Source organism: Anser brachyrhynchus, assembly GCF_964034855.1.
Source record: "Anser brachyrhynchus genome assembly, chromosome: 2".
Lineage (NCBI taxonomy): Eukaryota > Metazoa > Chordata > Aves > Anseriformes > Anatidae > Anser > Anser brachyrhynchus.
In genome coordinates this window covers 86222068-86247754 of record NC_137695.1, presented here as the reverse complement: position 1 = coordinate 86247754, position 25687 = coordinate 86222068, and the positions used below count along the sequence as shown (strand labels likewise).

The following is a 25687-nucleotide window of genomic DNA, read 5'->3' as shown; positions in this document are numbered from 1 at the left end:
TTTTCTCTTTTTTTTTTCCTCCTTTTTTTTTTCGTCTCTTTCTCTCCCCCTCTCCCTCCTCCCTTTTTTTTTTTTTTTTTAAATCATTGCTCCTTTCCTGCGGTGGGATCGTGTTACATCTAAATAATAATAATAAAAAATTTTTAAATTTTTAAGAAGAAAAAGGTCCTATGGTATGGAACTATCATAAACACTTCTCTGACATTCTGCTGTTACAGAAGAGGAGATGGAGTACGTGACCTTTATAGTGTCAGTCATTTTTTAACTTAATTGGAAAAATCTCAGAATAGCTCCAGAGGAAAATTCTTTTCAGAACAGTTTATGACTAGACTTTTAGTATTAAGTCTAAGAAATTGATGTATTTGAAGAAAGAGGTCACAAGTGAAGGGGAATTTGCAGATCCATACAACAGTAGGCAGCAGAGACATATTATGCAGTTGCATTAATCTTTTAAATTGACATGAAATTATATGAAAACAGTTTTGTAATCATAGTACTATAGTTCAATGATCGGTAAATACTCTGGGAAATGTTCCTTGTAATGCTGAAGTGTTGAATATGCTTTGGAAAGAATTTCAAAACAGCTATAAAAGGTAATACAAACAAACAGAAATAAAGTCAGCGATATACCAAAGGTATAAAATTAGAAACATAGGTAGAGACATGTTCCCAGTACGATAAATGATAAAGTTCTCATTGGCTTTATGAGTAAAGTGGACTTGTACAGATAAAATCTCTCAACATATGGCCAGTTATTATCTCAAGTCAGGGCACCAGTATACTGTCTGTCACTCAGAATGAGACTAACATAAAATATAGTGAGTGTTAGTTGAAAGTCATAGTGTTCAGGCTTTCCATTATTATGAAATGAAGAAACGAGAAATGTCAACAGTGGAATACCTAAAGTATTTTCATTTATTTATTTATTTTAAGAGGATAAAGCAGATTTTCTGAAGTTTTTCTGTTAGGAACTGGGCTTGGTTTTCTGCAGAGCACATCTGGACTGCCTGACCACCTGCCAACTGTGCCACAATTATTTAGGGCCCTTTTATAGCTGTTGACCAAATCAAACCATTTACCAAATGGACCACACCCCACTTCCCCAATTGCATTCATAGAGATTCATAGAGTAAGAGGAACCAAAGTACCATGTGAGGCAAATTTTGGATTCTAAATTAATTCACAGGAAATTTCACTACCTTATTCACTGGCAGTGCTATGGACATGAGGATTGTTTCTGGGACCAGTAAACAATGTACATAATCCAGCCAAGATCAGGAAGCAGTCCTGGGGTAGTTTCAGCCATACCACCTGGATAGTGAATACTCTGGAAAGAGCCCACTTTTCCCATTCTGCCTTGCTCAGAATTACAGATGGGTTTTGTCTCAGAGGAAACTAGCTGTTCCAATCCAAAAGAGAGTTCAGTTTTGAGTTCATATATTTATAGTGTTGACAAGTGGTGGACCAGGAACTGAACCAGAAGGTAAGTATTTTGGCAAAATAATTGCAACGTGTTATTAGAGGAAAAGAGACAAATTCTTTGCTGACCTTCATTTTCACTCAGAGAAATCACTGCTTTAAAAAATAACCTCACGCCACATGAAAAAAAAAAAAATAGAAATTGTGCTAGCTTTCTATTTACTGCCATATCACCGTGTCTCATTATTATTACTAAGTCAGCAATGGATAAAGGCTGTAGATTCTGTAGATGCTGAGGAAGGATTCATTGCAGTGTTTGCAGAAACTGGAAAGGCATCCTAAGCATGACAGTTCAGAAAGTTCATGTCCCTTGAGACCATAGTTTCAGGGAACATTGTTCTTTTCCTTTGACATTCAGTAAATATTCACAGGAGATTGGACAAGAATCAGGAGTGAATACAAGATCTGTTTGCACTTCAGATAAAAGTCATGAAAAGGAGTAGCAGTAAATGGAATTTCTGTCAATTGTGTGCTAAAAAAATCTCTACCTAAATATCGTTGTTTGCATCTGAATTTTCTGTAAGGAAATCAGCAAGATTACACAGCTAGGAAAATATAAATATTGAATGGTATTACCTACTATTGAAAAGTTAAACACTTCTCCCCATTGCTTATTTCACTGTGCAGCCTGTGCCAAAACAGAGTATTTCCTCTAGTTCTGTTTCTTTTGGATTCAAATGTAGGGTTAACAGTTCAGTGGATATTTGTTAATTTTCTTTCAGATATTACTAATTACTAACTTAATAATAGTTGTATCTAACTAGCTGAATATACTGGTTATTCTGTGCAGTGCCCTATACATTCTGAGAAGACTAAAATATGCAAAATTAGATTTATCTATGCAGATAAGATAAGGAGAAAGGCATCACCTCTTATACCTGCAACATTTGTCTAACATGAGTAAAAACAAATGTTACCTATTCTTCTGATGATTCATTTAATAACTATGAAAATAGCCTGTGGTTGCCTACACTAAATATGTTATCACTCCACAGGATAAAAACTGTATTAATAGTAAAAAAAAAATCATACATATTGGCAAATTCAATGTTGTTCAGGAAGTGTTAGCAGCAAGTTCAATGTTAAACAAATTCTCCGGACATGCCATTGATAGCTGTTTTAAATATTTACCTGTTTTCTCCTAATTTGGAACCTGATATTCTTGCCTCCCCCCGTTACCCAATCTAACCTCACAAAGTTAAATAAAATTTAACAAAACCAGAAATCTAATCCTATTCCAGATTTAGCACTTCCCCAACCCCAAATGAGGACAACAGCAGCATCACTCTTGGCTTTAGATAGGAAGAAATTGAATAATGTGATGAATAACAGCAACATCATAAACCTCCTACATAAATTTAGTTAGCCAAATCAAACTTGGGAATACAACTCAAAATTTCTCTTAGCCTTGGGTAAAGTCATAGCTCTGGGTACTGATGTATCTTGATGCAAATGCTAAGAAGATATAACAGAAAATCTCTTGAAAGAAGGCAGTCTTCATTTATTCTCCCTCTCACCCTACCCTAGCTATGAGTTCCTGGGCTCTTGCTGTGTCATATCTAGATCTGTCAGAGAACTTCTTTCTCCCACGTCTGTTTTTCAGTACATCAACTGGCTGAACCCCATCAGTCAACAGCTGCATAAACAATATGTAACCTCACAGGCAGAATGAATAGCCGAGAGTAGTGATGTTCCCTTAATCAAACATTTTCAGTAGATATTTGTGGAGAAAGTACAATTACTTTTGATACACTGGTGCTAGAGAAGGAGATTCCTGTTGACCTACCAGCTTCATTCACAGATGTTTTATGAGTAACTATCACATGTTTAGCCCACACATGCAATCTGAAAGCTGCTAATGCATGTGCATGAGGCATTTTAGTTGGAAAGACAAGAAGATGGAGAGAAGTATATGTCAAGATCAGTGCTCTTCTTTTCCTATGGAGTATGCAGAAGGATCTTTACAGGAAAGCAAATTAAGTTTTGTCTAGAGACAAAACATCTGGCTAAAGCAAGTTGGCAGCTGCTGACACTGCAGTCCTGGGTAGCCCGTATATCAGGCCTAACTAAGTTTTGTGGGACCAGAGGTCTAGCTGTTAAAGAAAAGATTATATAGAAACAGCAGATAAGAGAAAAATATTTTCATGCCCAGTTCTTTGAGTTAGCCCTATAGATTTTGATAGGACCCTATAGCTCCACCTTGCCTTTTGCCTTAGTCTTCAGATCATGGATACAGTACTATATGTATTTCAATACATGAGCTGAAATAAATTCATGAAGGTTCTGGAAAATGTCTCTCTATTACTGTACACATCAGGAATATTACATTAGTTTCATTGGTGGTGTATGCATGTACTCAGGTTATATGAATGAGACTACTACCAAAAATACAACAGAAATATAAATTGTCCACTTTTTTATATATATCCTTTGCAGCTTAAACTATGAAAATTTGAGCAAGCTATGTGACACATAGCTTACACATAGCATATACCACATTATTTAAGTGGTCACAATGAATATGATACAGATATGGTTAAGCTGTTACATACAGGTTGGAAAACTATTTTTTAATGAATCTTTTGAATATGTAGTTGAATAGGCTTAAATGAGTTATAGCCATTCCACATTAAAGGAACGAAGTTATCTATGAAATCATTTTTCTTAGTTAGCTAAAAGCACTGATCTTCATGAGATTTTCTTGAAGTTATAATCTAGAATGTATAATCCCAAAGACTAGGCAATGGAAAAAAAATAAAACCAAGAAATATCCATATGGGAGCAGATGTAACTCAGGTGACTTTTTTTTTTTTTTTTTAATTCATTCAGTTCTTCTGGGAATGTTACAAAGTCTTCTGTGGAGTACACAGATAGATAGAGTGCTGTACCTAGGTTCTACTCCAGCCACTTGAGCAGTCTAAAGGAGGCATTATGTTGCAAATCTGAAGCTCGAGCATAAGTTGCCTATTTCAGCAAAGGGCTGGGAGAGAAAATTGAATGAAAAAATGTTACTGCTTTGAATTCTGAATCTTCTGCATACCTCAATGCAGAGGTATGGCTCAGGTCACAGGCTGGAAAAGTGGCATAGACTGCTATGATAAAGTAGTCTGATTTCATGTATAAAATAAGAGTATATTTCTATTTCTATCCAAATTTAAATACTACTAGTGAAAAAAAGGATCTAACGTCATTTTAGTAAAAAAAATAATATGTAGAGTGGGCACACATCCCAACTGCTACAGTAGAGCAACTTCTTTCTGGACTACACTTTCCCAGAGTCAGTTTTCAGCAATGGGCTCCTGTAATTCCTTTAATAATTAAAAGAATCTTTCTCTTTGGATATCTCTAAGGACTATGATCAAGAAAACTATTAACCTTCTTTTCATTGAATAGAGCTGGAAGATATCTTTCCACAAATATTTCCCAGATCTTAAATCACTGTCATTTCTTCTTTTCTTATCCAGCTCCTATGTATTAGTATTATTCTTTTCCTGTGACAGTCACTGTGCTCTGCTTTTGCTGCAGTGCCAAATTCACAGGTAAAAGACTCAGTCTGCTATTTTTTGAGATTTTCATGTTTATAGATTAGAGTATTACATTATTCCTTTGGATTAATCATTGTACTTAGAACTGTTGTCATACTTCTGATGAAATAAACTGACCTAGAATGACAACAATGGCAATTTAAACCTGCTCAAGTGCATTTTTAAATAGTTAAATAAAGTTTCATATTTCAAATGCACAGAATTCAATTTACTTAATTCTTTGACCACATTTTTTTTTTGTTTGTTTGTTTTCCTGAATCCTCTTCAATAAAGATGCAAATAAAGGAATATTTACAATATCAAAATGTAAAATATTAACTGAGGATTTAATTTTAAGACTATCCCTTATTATTTTACCAGTTCTCTCATCCTTTCCTCATAGGAGGGTTGTTCCAGGCACTTGATCATCTCCACAACCCTTTGATGGACTCTCTCCAGAATGTTCGTGTCTCTCATGTACTGGGGCTCCCGGAACTGGACCCAGAACTCCAGGTGTGGTTTCACCAGTGCTGAGTAGATGGAAAGGGTCACCTCTCTTGACCTGCTTGCAACACTAGTCTAGCCAGGATACCATTAGCACACTTTGCAGCAAGGACACATTGCTAGTTTTTATTCAAATTGTCCACCAGGACCCCCAGGCCTTTTTCTGCAAACATCCTTTCCAGCTGGACAACCCCCAGCATGTAGTGGTGCATATATGTTCCGTCCCAGGTGTAGAATTTTGTAGAATTTTGCACTTCCCTTTCATGAATTGCATGAGGTTTCTGTTGGACCATTTCTCTAGCCTGTCTAATTCTTTCAAAATTTGGACACGTTTGTTTTACTTCATTTTTTTTTTTTTTTTTTGGATCTTTACCAGTGTTCCAAGCACTATTGAAAATCAACATCAATACTGCAGAGAGATGCTCAATCAGCATATTCAAATTCTTGCATTAAATCAAATGCATATGATTAAATAAATTTTCTCATGTAATTTAGAATTAGAAAGCTAACTTAAACTACTCTCATTTGGAGACTTGTTATTTTATCTTTGTGTTAAAAAGAATAGCTTTTTGCCATGCTCTTCAGACTCCTGAGACAGTGAGTAGTTTGGGCAACTCTGGAAGGACCTGTTCACAATTATGAGACTTGCAGTCTAGCTAGAAAGGGTTGTATTGAAAGAACTCTCTGAAAGCAGCAATGTGGGCAGTAACGCACCATTACTCTTACCATTGCTGTTTCACTGAGCCCAGTGTGTTGAGAATGGAAAATTATTCCCACATTTAGGTTATTTCCATAGCTAATTAGGTAAGAATTGGAATTTATGGTAGATGAGTACCCTGAAGGTATTAAAATATCACAATATAACATACATTGTTTGTCAGACACTACTGCCCTGAATCTTCTGTACAAAACTCATATAATACAGTAACCCAGTAGGGGGGAACATTTAAACTGTTAAATTGTAACTCATACATCCTGTATAGGCAGACTATTTTCAGTGGTATTGAAGCAAACCAGCTTCATCTCTGCCTAGGTCTTGACTGATCAGTGCTTCCAGTGGCTTAGTGAAATCCACAATCTTAGAATTTCATTATTAGCTTTATACTTAAACATGCTAAAGATATCAAAGAAAAAAGGATAAAACCAGTGATGTGTCAGAAGAATGCCATTGATATTACTTGTAAGATAGTGCAAAGAGGCTGAGTGCTGATGCGTAACTGTTTTAGTACCATAAAATTTCACACCCTTTTTACAAAAGTGCAATCAATACAAACTAGATGTTTGTAACAGTGGATTGCAATCTTAGGTTTATGCTGCAGAATCAGGAGTACTACAAAATTATCACATAAAGAGACAAATAAAGCAAAATATATTATCTGATATGCTGATGGAACAAATACTGCAATTTTAATTACAAAAATGAACATATAAGCAGACAAATAATCACAAGAATATCACTGTCAAGTGAACGCAAGAACTGTACTTTTACTGGACTTTTGCTAGTCATCTCCTGGGTCTTCTGAGTACATTCTTCATTTCTTCTTGTCTTTGGCTCAATGGTATCTGAAACAGGGTGGTCCAAGCATGACCAAAATGATATCCTCAACTGGAAATCTGAGTATTATTCTCAGATGAGATCATTACATGGAGCAAATTGCCAGTTCTTTGAGTAGACTTTGACGGTCAAGATTCCCTTGCCTCCTGCCTGTTTAATCATTAGTCTTCAAAGTCATGCCCACAGCTGTTCTCAATTCCTTTTTTTAGATCTAGGTTTTCCATAACCTTGGTGTGGGGAGGATTTTCCTAGTGGAAATTACTGTGTTAATCTGGACCACCTTCACAATTTTAAAATTCAGTCATGGTTAGAGCTATATTTTATTTCAGCTTACACTTTCAGCATAAACATACCACATTTATCTCTCAGAAAAGATGTGAAGGCTCCTTAGTTTCTAGCTTCTTAGTTTCATTTCATTAGCCTCATGTATGAAGATTGGTACTAAGATCTGTTTTGTGTATAACGTTGTTTTAAGAACCTACAGAAAAAAAAAAAAAAAGATTTTTAGGGTCACAGAAAATGTTCAGGTGCCTCCAAAATTTACATATCTCAGGGAATGTATATTTGGCAACTGAAGTAGTTTTTTTCAGGAGCATAATTTCACAATAGAAGGCTAAAGTCTGTTTTATTCTCCTGTAAAGCATCTGAATATATTCTGGATCTTTTTCTAAGACTGTGCTTTGCTTAGGAAATAGCAGTAGCTTAATTGCTATGAGACATACTGATATTAAAACACTCAGCTCTAAAAATGACCTTTTCCACCATGCTCTACCAGTTATCTACTCAACATTGCTGGGAAGAAGAAAATATAGAATACCAGAGTTAGATTGTTGCAATGCTTAGCTGCATCTCTGTGTTTAAATGACAAAACAAACAATAGACTATAAATAATACGCTACTCAAGCATAACATTTTTTATTTTTTTTCCCCTTGGTTGTCTATGCAGAGCATAATATCTTTGAATTTACAAGTTGTATAAATTGACATTTTTATTATTTTATATGCATTCCTTGATTAAGATTTGTTTCCAAACACTTTCCTACATGAATGTTGATAAGCTGGTATTAAAAATTCAAGACCCTGCAGTCCGTTGTAGCTGATCTAATAAGAAATTTGGAATTGTATTTATTCTACAGCTGTGAAGAAATAAACTATTAATTAATATTCTCCCCCAAACTTCTAGCAATTGTGTTTTTATGTCACTTTCAGAGTGACTCAGTTGTACCAGCTTAAAACGTTTTGCACTTTTATATACAAAATTGTATCAGTTCATTGTTTTATAAAATCATGTGCCCACTGGACATAAACAAACGTTCAACTGAATCTGAATCCACTTTTTTAACTTATTGATCTGGCCATGTATAAACATATTCATTGTCGTGTAGTATTAGAATGAGCTTTAGGACAACCCCTCCTGCTTGCTGTGAATCATAAATAATATTAGCTATGCCATATAGATTTAGTACTAGTACAAGTGCTTTCCACATCTCCTCCACCTCTTATTTAAAATGCAGCAGTACCATACTCTTATATGATGGGTCACAAACATTTAAAAGCAACTGTTTACAAGTCCAAGTCCCATTAGCATTCTCTATGCCATTTCTTCTGTCCTTCTGGCAGCCATCCTTCTAAAAGCACACATTAGCAATTACTGTATAAATCTGTAAAGAAGCAAGACATAATTAGCTTGGTCAAACATCAGCAAACACAGGCCACAGGAATAAGAAAATTGTTATTGTCTTCAAATACTTTGATATAATACGTCTTTAGTTACTGGTTTGATAAATTACAATGTAGAAAAGAATGTGAAATATTGAAAAAAAAAAGTGTTGACCTTTCAAATCTGGACTATAGGAAAAGAGTGAAGTGCAAGTAGAGAATGAATACATTTTTTATTAGCAAAATAAAATTTTAAACTTTGAAGTTATTTGTATTCCCTCATTTGATTTCATGAGAAAGTATTCATTTTAGGAGTACATGACTGTACACCTAAATATGCCTTTTCCCTCACAGTTCTTTAGCAGACATCAAAACAATATTTATATTTGCTTTTGAGTCAGAGAGGCATGATAATAATGTAATGCTTCTCTTCCCTGTTATTCAGTTAATCAACAGTAGATCTACATGCTTGCTGCTGGAACAAAGAACTCCAATAGCACAAGGAGTTTGAGATAAAATTATTTGTTTTTAAAATCCTGCCTTTCTTGGGCAAAGAAATATTAGGAATGAAAGCAGAGCACTTTAACTAGTGCTATTCCTGCCAGAGCAAATGTCAACATTTTCTCACATGAATCGTAATGTACAGAGACGTGTTCAATGACCCACAGTTCCTCTGAGGTATGAATATCCCCATAAATTTTACTTGGCCTTTAGGAAAACCAACCAACAGAAAGAAAGTTATGAAACCTTTTTGATTACTATAAGTCTGCTGATGGATGATCTTAATATCTTATGTTGCTAGGTATGTTTTGTGCATCACTGGTACAGAGTTTGATATTTATAGAAAGAAACCTTTGTATGGGCTATGGATTTAATATCCCAAACCAGAGCTAGCTCCTGAGAATGGGAAATCTGTGCAAGTTAATAATCATAACAAGCTTTTGATTTTCTCCTCTGAAGAGGAAAATATTTTAACAATAACTGGATGAACAGCATCATCTAGAAGCAAGAGAAGCTTTTGTGCCCCTGGCTTGGATCAACAGACTGGTGTTCGTCTTATTTGTTTCCTCTCTCTTTTTTTTGTTTTTTTTTTTCCTAAGGTTTTATTAAGGTATTGGATATGGTGGTAAGTAATAGCAGAAATATATATGTTATTCTGTTTTGCTTTTTTGTGTTTGTATTGTTTTCAGTAGCAACTAGTAACGGTGTGTCTTGATAAACTATAAATACTGCTTCTTTAGGCTTCATTATAAGAACAGTAAGCAAGGGTCACAGGCAAGGCAACCACTTGTAACTCCCTTTGATTTCAATAAGTTGCACATATGTGCATGATCTGGGATTCTCTGTCACCTTTTCTGTTTTTCATTGTATTTGTATTTTCAATTCCCAACCCTTTAAAAATTAGGATAAATCCACAAAAATAACAATGAAGATAAGAAATAACTAATCAAATCATTTAAAACTTAAAGAAACACTCTTGTCTTGGGTCAATTCTTGTTTTAGACAGGCCTCTTTACTCATCCCTGCAGTAAACTGAAACATTAAGCTGCATTTAAATGTAAATAGCTTCTGAGACTGATTCAATATACTTTAGTAAATAATGTGCACATAATGTATAGTATGTGCAGCAATTCATCAAGCACCTAATTCAAAATTCCTAGCCTCCCAATTACATATGGTTCTTATGTGTGATAGTTTCCTCTTTTGATGCTTCTATATACAAGTAATTTCAATCTATTTTTAATGAAAAATGAGATTATTTCTGAACTTGAAATGCAAGAGTGAAATAAAGTAATTTAAAAACATTCTACAGGTAGTAAAGATAGTTGAAAATGACACCTGCACAAATTATTCAGAAATACAAATACAGTCTAGAATCATGAGAGGAGTTTAAGCTTCTTATATGATGATCTTAATCTATCAACGGAATGCATTAATCCATATTTGTCTTTCTAGAACATCTGACTGGCATAGAAATGAATTATTTTCAAATTTTTGCCACTGATGTAAGACTCCTGACTTCATATTTAAAGTTCAGTTGCAGTTTATTTTGTTTAACTCTGAAAAGCAGAACTATATCACAGTCATTCGCTGTCCGGAACTGACCCACAGTCAATAAGCAAAGGAGACAGAGTTACATGGATTGGTACATCCTGGTTTATGAATATTTTTTTTTAGTCCACTGAAGTAAAACAGAAAAGGTACAAGGAAACTTATGGCATTATGAAATTGCCATTCGATTTCTGCTTGAAATGGTAGGTTTGATAACTTCTGAACAGGCAGAAACAATCACACATACTACATACAGAATTGTTTCCTGCTGGTTGACAGGTTTCTGAGAGGAATCTCTACTGCTGGATAATAGTGTCATGAGGTAAAAATGTTAGCAACATGATAATGCCACCAGTCCATTTTCCATCCATCCTCCTGGCATAGAAGGGTGGCCCAAAGCGTTGTGCACTAGCTTGAGAGTTAAGAAAACAGATTCTATTCTTGGTTCTAGTTCTAACATACTGAAGAACTTGGGTAAGTTCTTCAGCCTGCACAGTGGAATAGTTGGCAGAAGAATATTAAAAAACAAACAAACAAAAACTACAATGCAGCACTGGAAAGACTAGTAACTACTTTGTTAGAAGATCTGTAGATGGAAAATGTTAGGCTCATGGCAAAATAATATGTTCTGAAATTGGAATTTACTCTTGAGATAGAGATCTTTACCTTGGATTTCATGAAGTGTTAAAACTCCTTGCAAATTGTCAGTATGTTTATCTTTGTGGCTTTATTTTACATTCTCAGTTTTCCCTAACTAATATTTTTATGTGATGATGTGAGTCATCTCTGCACTTAAAAGCAGGAAAAAGCAAGTTCTTCTTCAGAAGGATGTTTCTTCTATGCAGGAGAATAGAGCTTTCTTCCAAGGCAGAATCTGGTAAAACTTAATCTTTCACTCATAATCACAAACTAAATTTCTTCAACAGACCATGGAGTTATGTGGCTTCTTGAAAATCAAAGAAATGGCACAGGTATGTCACTATTCTTTCCCTTATGACATGACAAAAAACACACTGAAGTTTTCCGTCTTGATGCATATATATTAATTCTATCTATGCATCTATGTAATGAGAAAAATACATTATCCCTCTAGTTTTAACCTTTCCTTTTTTAAGCTTTCATGTATTGCCTGAAAGAGAGTGTTGAAATAGATTTGATCATTCAAAGTGAAATTATTTCAAACCAAGCAAGGCAAAATAAAAGACTAACATAGTGTTGCCATCATGGCACAAAAATTTGAACTATATTATTGTGTTACATTGATTTATTTGTAAATTGCAACATGAAAAAGGATGTAAAGTTTTGTGAATATGTAGTATTATCAAATATATTATTAGTATTATCAATTATATTATCAAACAAATCCTGCAGGTGAACTAGGTGATTTCTGAAGACCCCTTCCAACTGAACTATTGTATTCTAAATTAATTTTCTAGTGTGGCCCCATGTAAAAATCTGGGCACTTTTTGTAAACTCATATATTACATAAGAAAAATGCACTCCGTCTTTACTCTTGTCTCCAAAAAGGACACTGGGACATACCGGAAGATAACAAGGTAACATATTTTTGTGTCCCACTTAAGTCAAAAAAAAAGTTAATTATTACTATTCTAGTTGCATGGACAAAACTAGGCATTTTAGACAGCTTAGTTATAGACCTTCCTATGTTGGGATACTTCCAAGTTTGTTTGTTTTTTTTTTAATATATTTTCTTGCTCTCATCTGAGTTTTCATAATTGTGAATGTGCACATCTTCCCTCATAAAACTATTTCACAGTGCACGTTCTAGCTTTCCTGTTCCTTGATTTGAAAGTGAAAGACAATTTCTAATAGAAATAATTGTTTTCACACAATACATAATCCTTGAAGATTTGAAGTCTGAAACATTCTGAACATTCTTGAAGTCTGAGTACCATTGAAATGAACACTCTTATTAGGTAGTAATTATACTTAGAGCAAAAGGATTTTACAGATAAGGTATTTTGTACATTTTGCTCTCAAAATCCTCAGATATAAAATGATCACATCTTAAATTTCTGTTCCTATTCCATTTTGGACAAAAGTACATAAAACCCATCAATAAATAAGATGGTAGTGCATTTTCATGATAAATATTGAAGATTTACAGTAACATTACAAATTCACTTCAGTAAAGCTACAGTACATAAATTTTTTAGCTATGCAGTTTTGAAGTGCAGTTCTTGATGGTAAAATCTAAGGGCCGTTTTTAGACTCTAATAATAATTTGTCCAGATACAACTGCTCAATGCAAGAGAAGTTTATTACAGGTATAATGGGAATAGAAATATTATTACAAAAACTTATTAATTTTAAATTTTGTAGAGTTGGAAGTCATATAATTTTAGTAAGGCTACTTAGGACTGAAGTAACGCTGCTTAGGACTGAAGATGAGTAAATAAATTACTCAGCCAAATCAGCTTCTTCTGTTAATTGGGTATATGCAAGCAAGATCATATATATATATATATATATTATTTTTTTTCTGTATTTATCCACCATTCATATTCACTCCACTCCATAAGTTTTGGGTTGTTTTTCATTTTTTTTTAAACAGCTTTGTGAACTCTGCAAACATGCAAGTCTACTTTATAAAGGGATAAATGACTATGATTTTCAGGTCGCTGTCTGATTGTCACTCACTCACAAACAACAACAACAACAAAATGGAAAATAATTTTCTACTTATTAGATTTCCTCTATCAATTACTTAGGGAACAAATTCTATTCTACAAATATCCAAACTAGCAAAATAATATAAATATGCATTTATCTTATGAGTAAAGTTTCATAAATTCCTCTCTCCAGGTATTATGGTTACTTATCCACTCTTCACTTATTTTTAATGTATCTTTTGATTTTTGATTACCTTATATTTCATGATTTCATTTGGAATAGCTATGTATAATGGACAAAACTTCTGCTTGCTTATTATAAAATAGCCAAGAGTTAGGCAGTGTCTACAAATGTAAAACAGATGCTCTTTTCTTTTTTTTTCTAGTGAAATATTTTGTCTTCTTTCTCATTGCTTCATCATTCACTGAGACTGTGCCTTTTTTTTTTTTTTTTTCAAAGAAGCTTGAGCTAACTTTACAGTGTCTATGACTGTATTATCTAATTCTGTCCTACTAAACCTGCTCTGGTTTGTTCTTTGGAAAAGAATGGTGTCTACAGACAGTGAGGGCTTTTAATTACCAAATTAATTAAAGTTGAAATGACTCCAGATTTTTTGCTTTAAATATGTAAATCCTAGTTTGATATTTTCTGCATGGGATACTATAGAGACTAATTCTGTATTCCAAAAATGTATTCCATCGTGTATTCCAAAAAGATATATATATGGAATTACTCTTTTAAACAGATTTATTTTTCTCTTTGTAAATATACTATTATCCATAAAAATATGAAAATGTTCTACCTATAATTTAGGTCACCAATGATGGAGGAAGCAATGCTTTGTCTCTCTGCGTTTAATAGCATTGTGCTGCTTGAAGCAATGTAACATCAATAAAAAATCTACATGCTTCATACATATGCAAAGACTTGTGTCAGCAGTCTCTAACTCTGCTCAGAGAGGCTGCCCCAGCATTCCTCACCAGGACCAGCACCTGGGCACCTGCACCCAATGTAGTTCCGTACCATGATTTACTGACAATTGTTCTTGGCATTGGAACCAGGTGTATCTCTAACCTTTACTGCACACCAAAAAAATTAATAAATATTCCCTGTTCTCACATGTTTTATGTTGTTATTACATTGTACCAAGAGAGATATAACTATGTCTCTGGCTCTCTGGATCCTTTACATGAAATTAGAAGACATCATTTCAAGTACCAAAATTTCCCAAAAGCAACAGATAGAACAGAGAAATAAAAGGATGTTCATCAAGTTTTAAAACTAGACATATTTTGTATCCTCTTTAAGGTATGGAAGGAATTACAGGCTGTCAAGCAAAGTAATTTGAAAATGATACTCTGTTTCTCTTCTTTTGACATTAATATGGTACAATTACTGTGCTCCTCTTAGAGGTACAGGTACTTATGAAGAAATTGACTTCCACTCGGGGGTGAATTCAGAGAAGCAACATTAACAGTATTTCAATTATATTTATGGTACAAATGAAAGAGTATGATCTGCCATGCAGTGAAGCAATTGCTTCATTAGGGCATATGGAAGATAATTTTCTGTCAATATATGTTTAAAAACAGAGAAAAGAGTGTTAATATTTGGTCATCTTCCACCCTGCTAAAAGTTTTGAACACCTTTCTTGTTCTAATATAAAATGATCACATATACAATGTGTCTTCTTAAGACTCAAGACTTAGCTAAAAAGAAAAAAGAATGGGATAAAAGCACCACTGGATGGTGTATCTTCCATGCAGAAGCATCCCTTATGAAAGGCGTGTTTCAATACAAGAAAGCAGCAATTAAACATGGCAATGAAATCGTACATTAAAAGGATATGTAATAAGAATAATTTATATTAATCTGAAGAACTGATTTACTTACTGCAGTCCAAGGGGTGATAACTCCTAACCTACCTATGCTGAAAGATGACAGGCAGATTTTGGAACTCACAGGTCTGGGCCAACTCTTTGGATCCTTTATAATTCACCTTTGTTCTTATGCCCCCAACAGTATGAAAAAGATTGTGAATCATATGTAACTGAAGCACTAAACAGAAAGTAAATAAAAACAAACAAACAAACAAAGACAGCCAACCAAATAAACAAAAAAAAAAAAAAGAAAAAACAAACACCCTAAAAATATTCAACAATTAAATGCCAGTGAAAGTAATATTACTCTAACCTATTTTAGTCCATGTAGGTTCTGAAATTTGCAAAGACTCAAAAATACATTTCAGAGTCATTGAAAACTGTTATCTGAGACAGAAATCTGAAAAAAAAAAAAGTTGATAAAATTATAAATGCATACTAAGGCATCAAAACTGTTCTAGAGTAAATAAATATACCGTTGAAAACTGCCTAGTTCAAACAATGCAGTACCACATCTGTACTGACAGCAAGTATTTTGTGAAACCTGTGTTTGTCTCTGTACAAGTGGCAGTGAAACACAATACACAACAGGAGGAGCAAAAGATTCTTTAATAAAACCACAGATACAACTTCATTGTTTCTTGAGGATATTGATATCCCATTGTTAACAATGAAACTGGAAGCAAAAAAGGCTAGCCTCCTGACCCAGGAGACCACAACAGTATCAGTAGATGTTCATTGTTCCTTGAGTAAGAGTTCCGATGCAGTAAAGTGGTTTGAACACTTGCCAAAATACATGCTTTTGGGATATGTTTCACTAGGATTAGAACAAAAGAAAGGGTAGAAAGGACCTTTCAAATTTGCAACGTAACAAATTCTGATAAGTCACTTGCAGAATGTTTCTCCATATCAAAACTGAAATTTGCCTTTCCTCATTTCTTATGTTTGTTGAAGAATCTTTAGCTTGTTTTCTTCTGTGTCATTGGGGAATATATTTTAGTTAAGCAGCTCAATTCTGTGAACAAATAGCATACAGTGTTCTTAAATGTTTAAATATTTCTTTGATCTTAGATTCTTTCAAAGTCTCAATATAAAAATATATGTTCATATTCTGAACTGTTTTTTCAATCCAGATTTGATTTAATAAACAATGTTTCTGGCTAGTTAATTACATAATTGCCACCAATGTCAACTCTCAGATGCATAATGGCTCCTGCAACAATATCATAAATAATGGTAATAATTTCAAAGCTGCCTGGAATTTTACAACTTTGCTTATCTGATTGTAACATTTGTATGGTTAGCTAGTGTTTTATACACAGAGAGATCACTGAAGTGTTTTTGTAGCAATAAATTTGAGAATTGGCTGCATTATTAATTGTTTGTGAATGTGGGAGTGAATTATTAGGAATGGCAGACAAATACCAAATAAAATGATTTATAAAGATGCATACATACAATGTTAGTATTGCAAAATGAGAACAGATGCAGACCACTGAAGTTGTAAATAATTCTTTCTGGAATTTCATTCACAGTGCAGAGAACAGAGTAAAACAGTTCATTTGCCCAGGTTAGCCAAATGACTTGATTTCTTTCAAAATCTTTGTGAAATTATACTACATAGATCAATGAAATTACATAACTTGAATTATTCAAATATATACGATAAATGCTAGGCTTTCCTTCTTTGACTTTACCTATTAATGTGTATCTCTTTGACACAGCCACTCATCAACAAATACCAATAAAGAAAAGAGTTTTGCTTATACTATAAGCTCATTGAATCGGGTATTGTTTTTATATTGTATGTGGTAAAACATTTGTGATTGATTCTTTCTAGTGCTAACATAAACACAAAACAGAGTTAATACACGGGTGACATTTACATCATATATCAACACAGAAATGTTATTTATATCCCCTCCAAAACCTGATGTTCTGTTGGTAGAAAAGGTTTCATAAAGAGGATTTGCAGGAAATGGGAACACAGGAAGAATAATGAGATTGGGAATTTTTTAATATATAGAAAGAAACAAGACCAAGTTTTCATTAAAAAAAAAAAAAAAGACTGTTTCCTTGCCCAAAGTCTGGAAGCAGTGAGCGTGACCAAACATGATAATATGAGAGGGGTACAGCTAGTGAAAGAACATGTCCTGTTCCTATAGAATAATACCAGTGGTGACAAGCAAACTCAGATAAACTTATAAAGAGAATAAACACCCATCTAGAATTATGTATTCTGCAGTCATATAATAACATCAAAATCTGAATTGGCTTATATTTGCACATACATACATACATTTATATTTACATTTACATTTGTATTTGTATTTGTATTTATCCTTATAGAATAATATAGGTACACTGAGGACAATGGGAAAATCTGTACTGATTCACTAATTAAAAAGAATTAATGTAGATTAAAGCAATGAATCAGGTCCATTTCTGATTATGGGAGAGTATAAAAGTTTTTGGTTTCAAGTAAATGAAAACTTCTGTAAACAATGGCTTCTGGCCACCCTTTACATCCTCTTCTAGAATCACAGAATCGTAGAATCATAGAATATCCCGAGTTGGAAGGGACCCATAAGGGTCATCAAGTCCAACTCCTCGCACCGCACAGGTATGCCCCAAAGTTTAGAACATGTGACTAAGTGCACAGTCCAATCGCTTCTTAAATTCAGACAGGCTTGGTGCAGTGACTACTTCACTGGGGAGCCTGTTCCAGTGTGCAACCACCCTCTCTGTGAAGGACCTCTTCCTGATGTCCAGCCTAAACTTCCCCTGCCTCAGCTTCACACTGTTCCCACGGGTCCTGTCACTGGTGATAACGGAGAATAGGTCCCCTGCCTCTCCACTCCCCCTTGCAAGGAAGTTGTAGACTGCGATGAGGTCCCCCCTCAGCCTCCTCTTCTCCAGGCTGAACAGGCCAAGTGACCTCAGCCGCCCCTCATATGTCTTCCCCTCTAGGCCCTTCACCATCTTCGTCGCCCTCCTCTGGACACTCTCCAGCAGTTTAATGTCCTTTTCGTACTGTGGTGCCCAGAACTGCACACAGTACTCGAGGTGAGGCTGCACCAGCGCAGAGTAGAGCGGGAATTTAGTCTCTTCTAGACTAAATGGAAAGTCAGCTCATGCTAAGATGTTTTGTGTAGCACAGACACCCCAACAGTTCTGATCAGGGACTCACCTAGAGAGATGTAAAGCACTTTTCTTGTAACTCAAACAGATTATCTTTCCCCCAAAAAAGGCACAAATGAGGGTATATGCCAAGACATTTCCTCTAATAGTTTTGGGGAGCAGCCAGGATACATTTGCATGAGTATCTGTTTAAGTGTAGCCTACCTGTACTTCTAGCCAAAAATGTGAGTAATAGTTGCTTGCTCAGCACACAGCTACAAAATCAGGCAAATATATAACCTCACTTTTGCTAGCTAGCATATCTCTAATGCAAAGATTCAACTGAAATGTTGCACGGTCCAACACCCACATTGGTCTGTTGCTTTCCCTGTGTAACAGGGTCATCTAGATGGGATGATATGACTACATGATTTTCCTCAAGCTAGTTTCTGCCATCAGTAGATTAAAATGCTGAAACATTTTAATTTGTCCCAAATACATTGTTTATGCTTTAAATGGTAGGAAGTTTTACCATGAATTAATATTTTTTGTTGAGAGGAGTAAAATGCTCTTTTTTATAAACTAAAGATTTTCAGTTAGTAAACTAAGCCTCTCCCTATTCTCTAAAGAAAGGAAGAACTCTACTTTATCATTGAAAGTCCAGCCTGAGTTTACAGTCACTGTCCGTATTCTGTTAGTCATAATACTCTAAGTGTAGAGTTCAATAACATTTCATATGTTAATAATGCATTTCGTATATACGATCCTTCAAAGAAAAATGTTCTAATGGCTTCAAAGTAATTTGCAATGTGGGAACAGAACACTGTCATAAATGTTTTCATATGCAGTGTTGTTTATTTTGCTTTAATAGGAATGATCATCTTTTTGTACAATACATACTTTATTTTATATAGTCAGTCTTCAAAATTGAAGAAATCATTTTTCAGCAACTGCTGAAAACTTCTAACTGTGCAATAGGGGAACCTGACCAAATGTGCCTCATGTGCCTTTAAGATACATCCATATGAGGGGCACCAAAGGGAGGAGTGATGTGACTGAGTGTCAAGAATGGAGAATATCTCCTAAAAACAGTGAGACAAAGACATGTATTTGTGTCTTTCAAAGGTCATCATGTACAGACTTTCCTTCTACTGGTGAGATTTGCCATCAAGAACAGAGGAAAATGAACTTTTTATTCCTACAGCAAAAAATGCTGTAGCTTTTCTCCTATGCAGACTACAAAGATCTTACCTGCATTTCTTTGTAACCTAGAACTTCAGGTTTCACCTTGAAGCCACCCGGTATTCTAAGCCCTATATAAGGAGATGTCCTAAAGCTTTACAATACCAATCAGTAACTCTGTTCAGGTGTAACAGTACTGTTTGTAGCAATGATTAAATTCACCTGTGAGGGGAAGCAAAATGCTGTGAAGAGCTAGTCCCATACCAAGACCAAGTTACCTAAATTTCTCAAACTGTTCCTTGTATAGGGTGCTCTTCTTCAATTTTGTATCCTCTAAACTGAATTCATGGCAACATAAAAGCGTATCAGGAATAAAACTTTTTTTTTTTTTTTCTGGGAGAGTAGTAAGGACAAGATTGACCCATCTGGGAGAGACATTTATTAAATCATACACAGAAATTGCTGAGTTACTTCCAGGTGGAAGACAACATTAGAAAAGAATGAGATAGTAAGGTTCAGGTTCATAGTTTTGGATAGCACTTATGCAAGAGGGAAAATTGTCCTTAAAAAAAAAAAAAAGTTACAGGTAAATCCTATGTGTAAATGTGATGTAAATTATAATAGTTTTTTTTTCTTTGAATATATAGTCCTTTAAAATGAAGAAAAACTTGTTTTTCTTATAAAAAAAAAAAAATCATATAAAAGGATTTGATTGGGTTTGCTGTACTACCTTGGCTGTTGTCTCCATGCTGTCCTCCACGTGATGAACATTTTGAGTTTCCCTGCTCCTTGGTATTCCTTGCAATTCTCCAGTAAACTAGACTGGCTTCTAGACTATGATAGTAACAGTTCTCTCCTTGGAGGTCCAAAATATGTTTCTTCTTGAGCTGTTAAGAATGTAATACAAGGATAAAACTGTCTTCTAAAACTAAAAGTCCATTTTTTTTTCTTTATAAAGATAGAGAAATAATTATTTTTGAAAAAGTCCTACACACTGGTCTCTTATAGGAAAGGGCTTAGTAACTCTTCAAGGTAAACTACACATGTCAAAACACCTTGAGGTAATTCTGTGAGGGTTCTGATTCATTTACTCATTCCTTCAAAGAATTGATCCTGCCTAAATCTTCCTTCACAAACTAATCATAATTCCTTTGATATTTTTATATTCATCATGTGTCTCTTCCCTACATGGTTTAAATAATGTTGTAGACTTTCATGACAGGAGGCCAAATATTCAAAGCTGGTGGCTTAACTACTATCAAGAAACTATCAAAGAGGGACATAGCTTGAGCTAGTCCACCTTTATATTCCCTTCCCTGAACAGTCATTTGTTGACTTGAGTCAAATATGTGAACAAGAATAATGAACTTCTCAACTAACCAGATCAATATACATAAAGAAGTATAGAGCAGTTCCACATTGGTAATAGATGGAACCACACAGAATTTTATCTCATTGAATGAAACAGCGGAGAAAGGCAGGAGGAGGAACCATCGAATGTAACCTCTGAGTAGATGTATATTTGTATAATAATTAATTCTTGTTAGTAGCTGACATTTTAATTGACTTTACTTAGATTATAAAACCAAAGTTTGTTAACAACCTTTTGCATGACAAATATTAATGCTAATTTTGATGGTGTCAAGTAATGAATACAAAATTTAGTCCTTAGTCACTGTCCATTTATAAATAATTATATGGGAGAAAACTCAGCATTTGTATCTTATCTCAAATGTATCTGGGACACACTAGAACTGTTAAACATTTCATCCTATACAGAGTTCATCTTTTGAAAACTTAATATTTGCTAATATATTTTCTAACAGGGATGACTGTGTTCACGTTAAACTTATAGAAGTCATTATCATCTGCCTCGAAATATGGGGGGGTGGGGGGGGGAGAGAGAAGGGGAGAGAGATTTGCTTCTAAAAATGAAGTAGTTACTTTCTAAACAGAATATGAAATAAGGGTATGCAGACTTACCACACCAATGTGCCAATACCCCTTCGTCTTCATTTTGACATTTGTCACATTCCAACTTCAGTTTGATCATTTTTAACTCTACTAATAGATCTATATATATACGCTATATATACTATATATTATAGATCTATATATATATACTAATACATCCATGGCAGAAATGAGAGTGCAGAGCCCCAAAAATCCCTCAGTCTTTTCTCCACATAGTTCTTTCAAATTTATTTGACATTTGCACTAAATGACTGATGCACATTATGATTTGAAAATGTTTTTATTAGTTCTCTAAAAGAAATCAGTTGTGGCCGATGTATTGACATAAGATGGGTATTAGCCAATTCAGGAAAATCAGTCCTGATACAATCTTTATTAGTAGACTCAAAGAGAATAAAACAACAGAAGTAGTTCTTAAGCTATTTTCTCTTTCATTGCCTTGGCTTCCAGTATCAGGGTTAGAGTTCATTGATAGGGATAATACTGAGAAGCTTATACAGCTGTTTAAGCAACACTGTCCTATATTATTGCACTCAGGCTATATTTGCTCAGTAGAAGAGATAACAGATGGAAGTTTCAGGATTTCAAACCACACATTTAATTGAAATACTAGGTGGGGTGGCAGGATGACACTGTTAGCATTACTTAATCTTACCAGAGCATTTCCATTATAGTCTTTATTATGGGTCAGGTCTATACACTCTACCAGTGTGAAGGCTGGGAATGAAACTCTCTTTGCTACTGCTCCACCTGAGGCAGAAGAGAAGACCTGTTTTTATTCTGGGAATGAATTGAGCAAATCCTTACAATGGGATGGCAAGAAATGTGCAGTATTAACTTTACCAATATTGAAACTAACTTAAAAATACACCAGTGACTTTTCCTTTGCTCTCTCATTTCCACTCTGATACTAGCACTTGAACTGTCCTAAATGGTGGCAACTGTGATGGATACGCCTTTTGATGGCCCATTGAAAAGCTACCCAAAGTTAATTTTGAAAATAATTCCAGTTCATGCATGTGCCAGAGGAGAGTAGGTAAAATTTCTGTTTTTGTTCCAGGGAATATGCTTTAATCCATCATGGGTCTTCATTCTGACTAGGCACTGCATGTTTTATTCCTTTCACATGACAGATTGTGGGTAAACTCTAAGCGTTAAGCCAGACAACCTTGTCTCTATTGCACTCCCAAAGACCTACCTTCAGTAATACAAATGTAGTAATCATAAGGATTCTAGAGGTGTTAGTCATGTTGATGATGAAGATGCTAATAGGACAGAACAACTGTGTTGTGACTGTTTGTTAAAAGACTTGGAAAATCACAACCAATATTTAATGAAAATGAAGGCTTCGAAGCTGAGAACCAGAAACTTAGAAAGTCTCAACACATCAGGCCCCTGTGTGCACAACTGGGCCTTAATTGTCCTGACCAACCATCCATGGCATACTCTGCCTGTTGGTCCAAGAACTCCACTTAAGCTCAGAACTGGGCTTTCATTTCTTTCTCAGTTTTCTTCGTATTTTATCACTTTTTTTTTTCTTGTGCTGCTACGTTTTTGCTCTTTCTTTTTTACTGCTATTTTCACATATCCTTTCCTGAGTTTATTTCCTTTTTCTACCTTCTGCTTTTTCTTTTTTTCTTTCTTTCTTTTTTTTTTTTTCTTTTTGCAAGGATGACAGTGTTGAGGTCAGCTTAACGGCAGACATTTTGAAATGCCAATTTGAAACATGTCAGCTGAGAAGATAGAAAATTGTGAATCACCTTTTGAAACTGCAAAATATGTAATTTGGGATCTATTGCAATTTAACATGGTCCTTGCTTATATTTCTTCAGCACTGCCTAAGAGGGTTGTTGACCCTTTATAAAAAAGCTTCCCTATATGGCATAAAATCCTATGATCTGACAGATGCCTGCAGAAATATGAGTAGCACATTTCTGAGTTCATTTAGAGCTTTAGTATGAAGGACTGAAAATGACAGCTGAGGATGGGAGGCAATTAGGTGATATATTCTGAGGATTTCAAATGAACAAAATGACTGCTTTGGGAAGTCTGTTCAGAATTCTGCTTCTAACTGGATTTCTTTATGGGCTGATACACGAGGCTGGAGACTCAGTGTGGGATTATTTCATAGAATTAAAGAAAGTGGAAGATGCTCTGGAGGTTGTCTTGCACAGCCTCCTATTCGGAATGGGTCTGCTGTCTTCTCTATTATCCTTTTAAATCCACAGTTCACTAGGATGCTGAAAGGTAGCAGTTCACAGCTTAGAGTTAATATAGAAGTATTTTTCCATTTGCTTTTTCTCCAGAAACTTTTGTCATGGGAAAGACAACTGCTTAATGAAGTCACCTGATAATGGCTGGTGCAGCTGGTCACCTCTGGAAGCTTAGCAGGAGGACATATAACAAGGGATAAGGAAAGTTTCTAAACAGCTTTTCAATTACTTTTATTAGTTTAAGTCAAGCAGAGCGGTTTTCCCAAGAACAGGGTGAGCTGGAATAAAAGGTGTTGTGTTCAATGTATTGTAAAATTAGAGAATGCATTCCCGATAGTGTGTTCTTGCCAAACTGTGGTGGGCTCAACAGCCATGGGGAGAGGCCTTTCCATTGTAAATGAGAAGGAATGGTTTTCATTGGTTGCGTGTATATCAGCACAACAAAATGTCTCTATAGCTAACCAGGGTTGGCAGAGATCCATGGGTATCTGCATAGCTTTGTGCTAGAGAGGGATGACTCGTACAAGCAGCATCCTAGCTTCCCCTGCTGTGGCATTTTTTTATTTCTTCTGTGCTTTCAGAGTTTGCACAAGCAATAGAATAGGTACTGATGTTCCAGTGTGCCACTAAGCAAAGTAAAAACTATGAGAAAAAACATGTACAAACACTGAAATACCACTAGGACTTTATGCAAAAGTCTTTTACAAACAACTCTGTTTCTGTACATCAAAACCTGGCAAAAAGTCTGTGGCTCCAAGCTCACTGCACAGGAATTGTATGAGGATCTTAGTGTAAAGACTTGTGTCCTTTGCCAGCCTCTCTTATAATTCCTTTGATTCCAAAGGCCTTCATAGTATGGAGTAGGTTAAAGGAAGTCATGTAACCCGTTGTCTTCACCAACACCTCTTCTCAAGGTGAACAGAGCTCAACTTTTAATTTCTCTAAGATTTTCAGTTAGGACCCTGTACTGACTCCTCAGATTACAGTCTTCACATAGCTGTTTGTTTACTTCTACTAAAACTTTTAGGATTTTAGAAACGAGAAGGAAAAAAAAGATCTACTACAGCTATAGAAGAAAGAAAAACTTGAGTGATAAAGCTGTTAACAGTAAGCTAGTGAAGAAATAAGAAGGTAAGAAAATTAGAAAATGTATTCAAGCCAGTGTTCCACATAAGTGCAGAATTCTGTCTCAAACAGTGGCAGTATAAGATACAGTTTAAACAGAAAATGTTTTAAGCACTGAAGTTATATGTTCTTTATTGAAAGTTTAGATAACTCTTGCTAAAGGAGGGCATGTTGTTATCCATTTCTAGCATACAACTGGGAAAAATTCAAGCTGATTTCTGGAAGAAAATGGGTTTTGAAGGAATCATAAATGAGATCAAGGAGAAATGAAGGTAAAACTAATATTCTTGTTGGGAAAAAAAACAGTATCTTTTGGAGTAAATTATGCATTAGGTGTCATCTCATAAGGTACAATCATGCAGTGACGTATGCAAATTTTTTCAAGATTTGTTATTAGTTGATATGGCTGAAGGGACTTTGTTCCCACTTCATATTTACCACAGATTCATGTGGAGAATTAATTAATTAGTTCATCTGCAAAGTTTTTAAAATAAGATAGCATGAAGCAGTTCCATAGAGTATAATCTGTTTTTTTCACAGTATTCTTTTGAGATTGCCCATGGGCATGCAGGAATATGCAACCCATTGCTCTTCTGTTTGAAAGTGTCAAAAATATTCATGGTTGCATACTGACTTTTTTTTTTTTTTTTTTTTCCCCTAGGTAGAAGAAAATGAAGGCACTGAGGTCTCATTTTCTGGAGATTTTCTGTTTCTCTGAAGGGATGAGGTGGGGATTATGGATTATTTGATCACTTGGGTAGCTTGTCTTGATGACAGTGCAAGGCA

The 25687-nt window shown here is 34.9% G+C and overlaps 1 long non-coding RNA gene across 1 annotated transcript in view; it reads left to right on the top strand.

Moving 5' to 3' along the window:
* Nucleotides 1-9429: 9429 nt before the first annotated feature.
* LOC308189094 overlaps nucleotides 9430-25687 on the top strand; it is a 19574-nt gene continuing 3316 nt past the window's right edge. Inside the window, exons 1-3 of the long non-coding RNA XR_013946012.1 lie at nucleotides 9430-11744; nucleotides 23870-25173; nucleotides 25563-25628. This is a non-coding gene — a long non-coding RNA (uncharacterized lncRNA). The remainder of the gene's footprint in view (nucleotides 11745-23869; nucleotides 25174-25562; nucleotides 25629-25687) is intronic.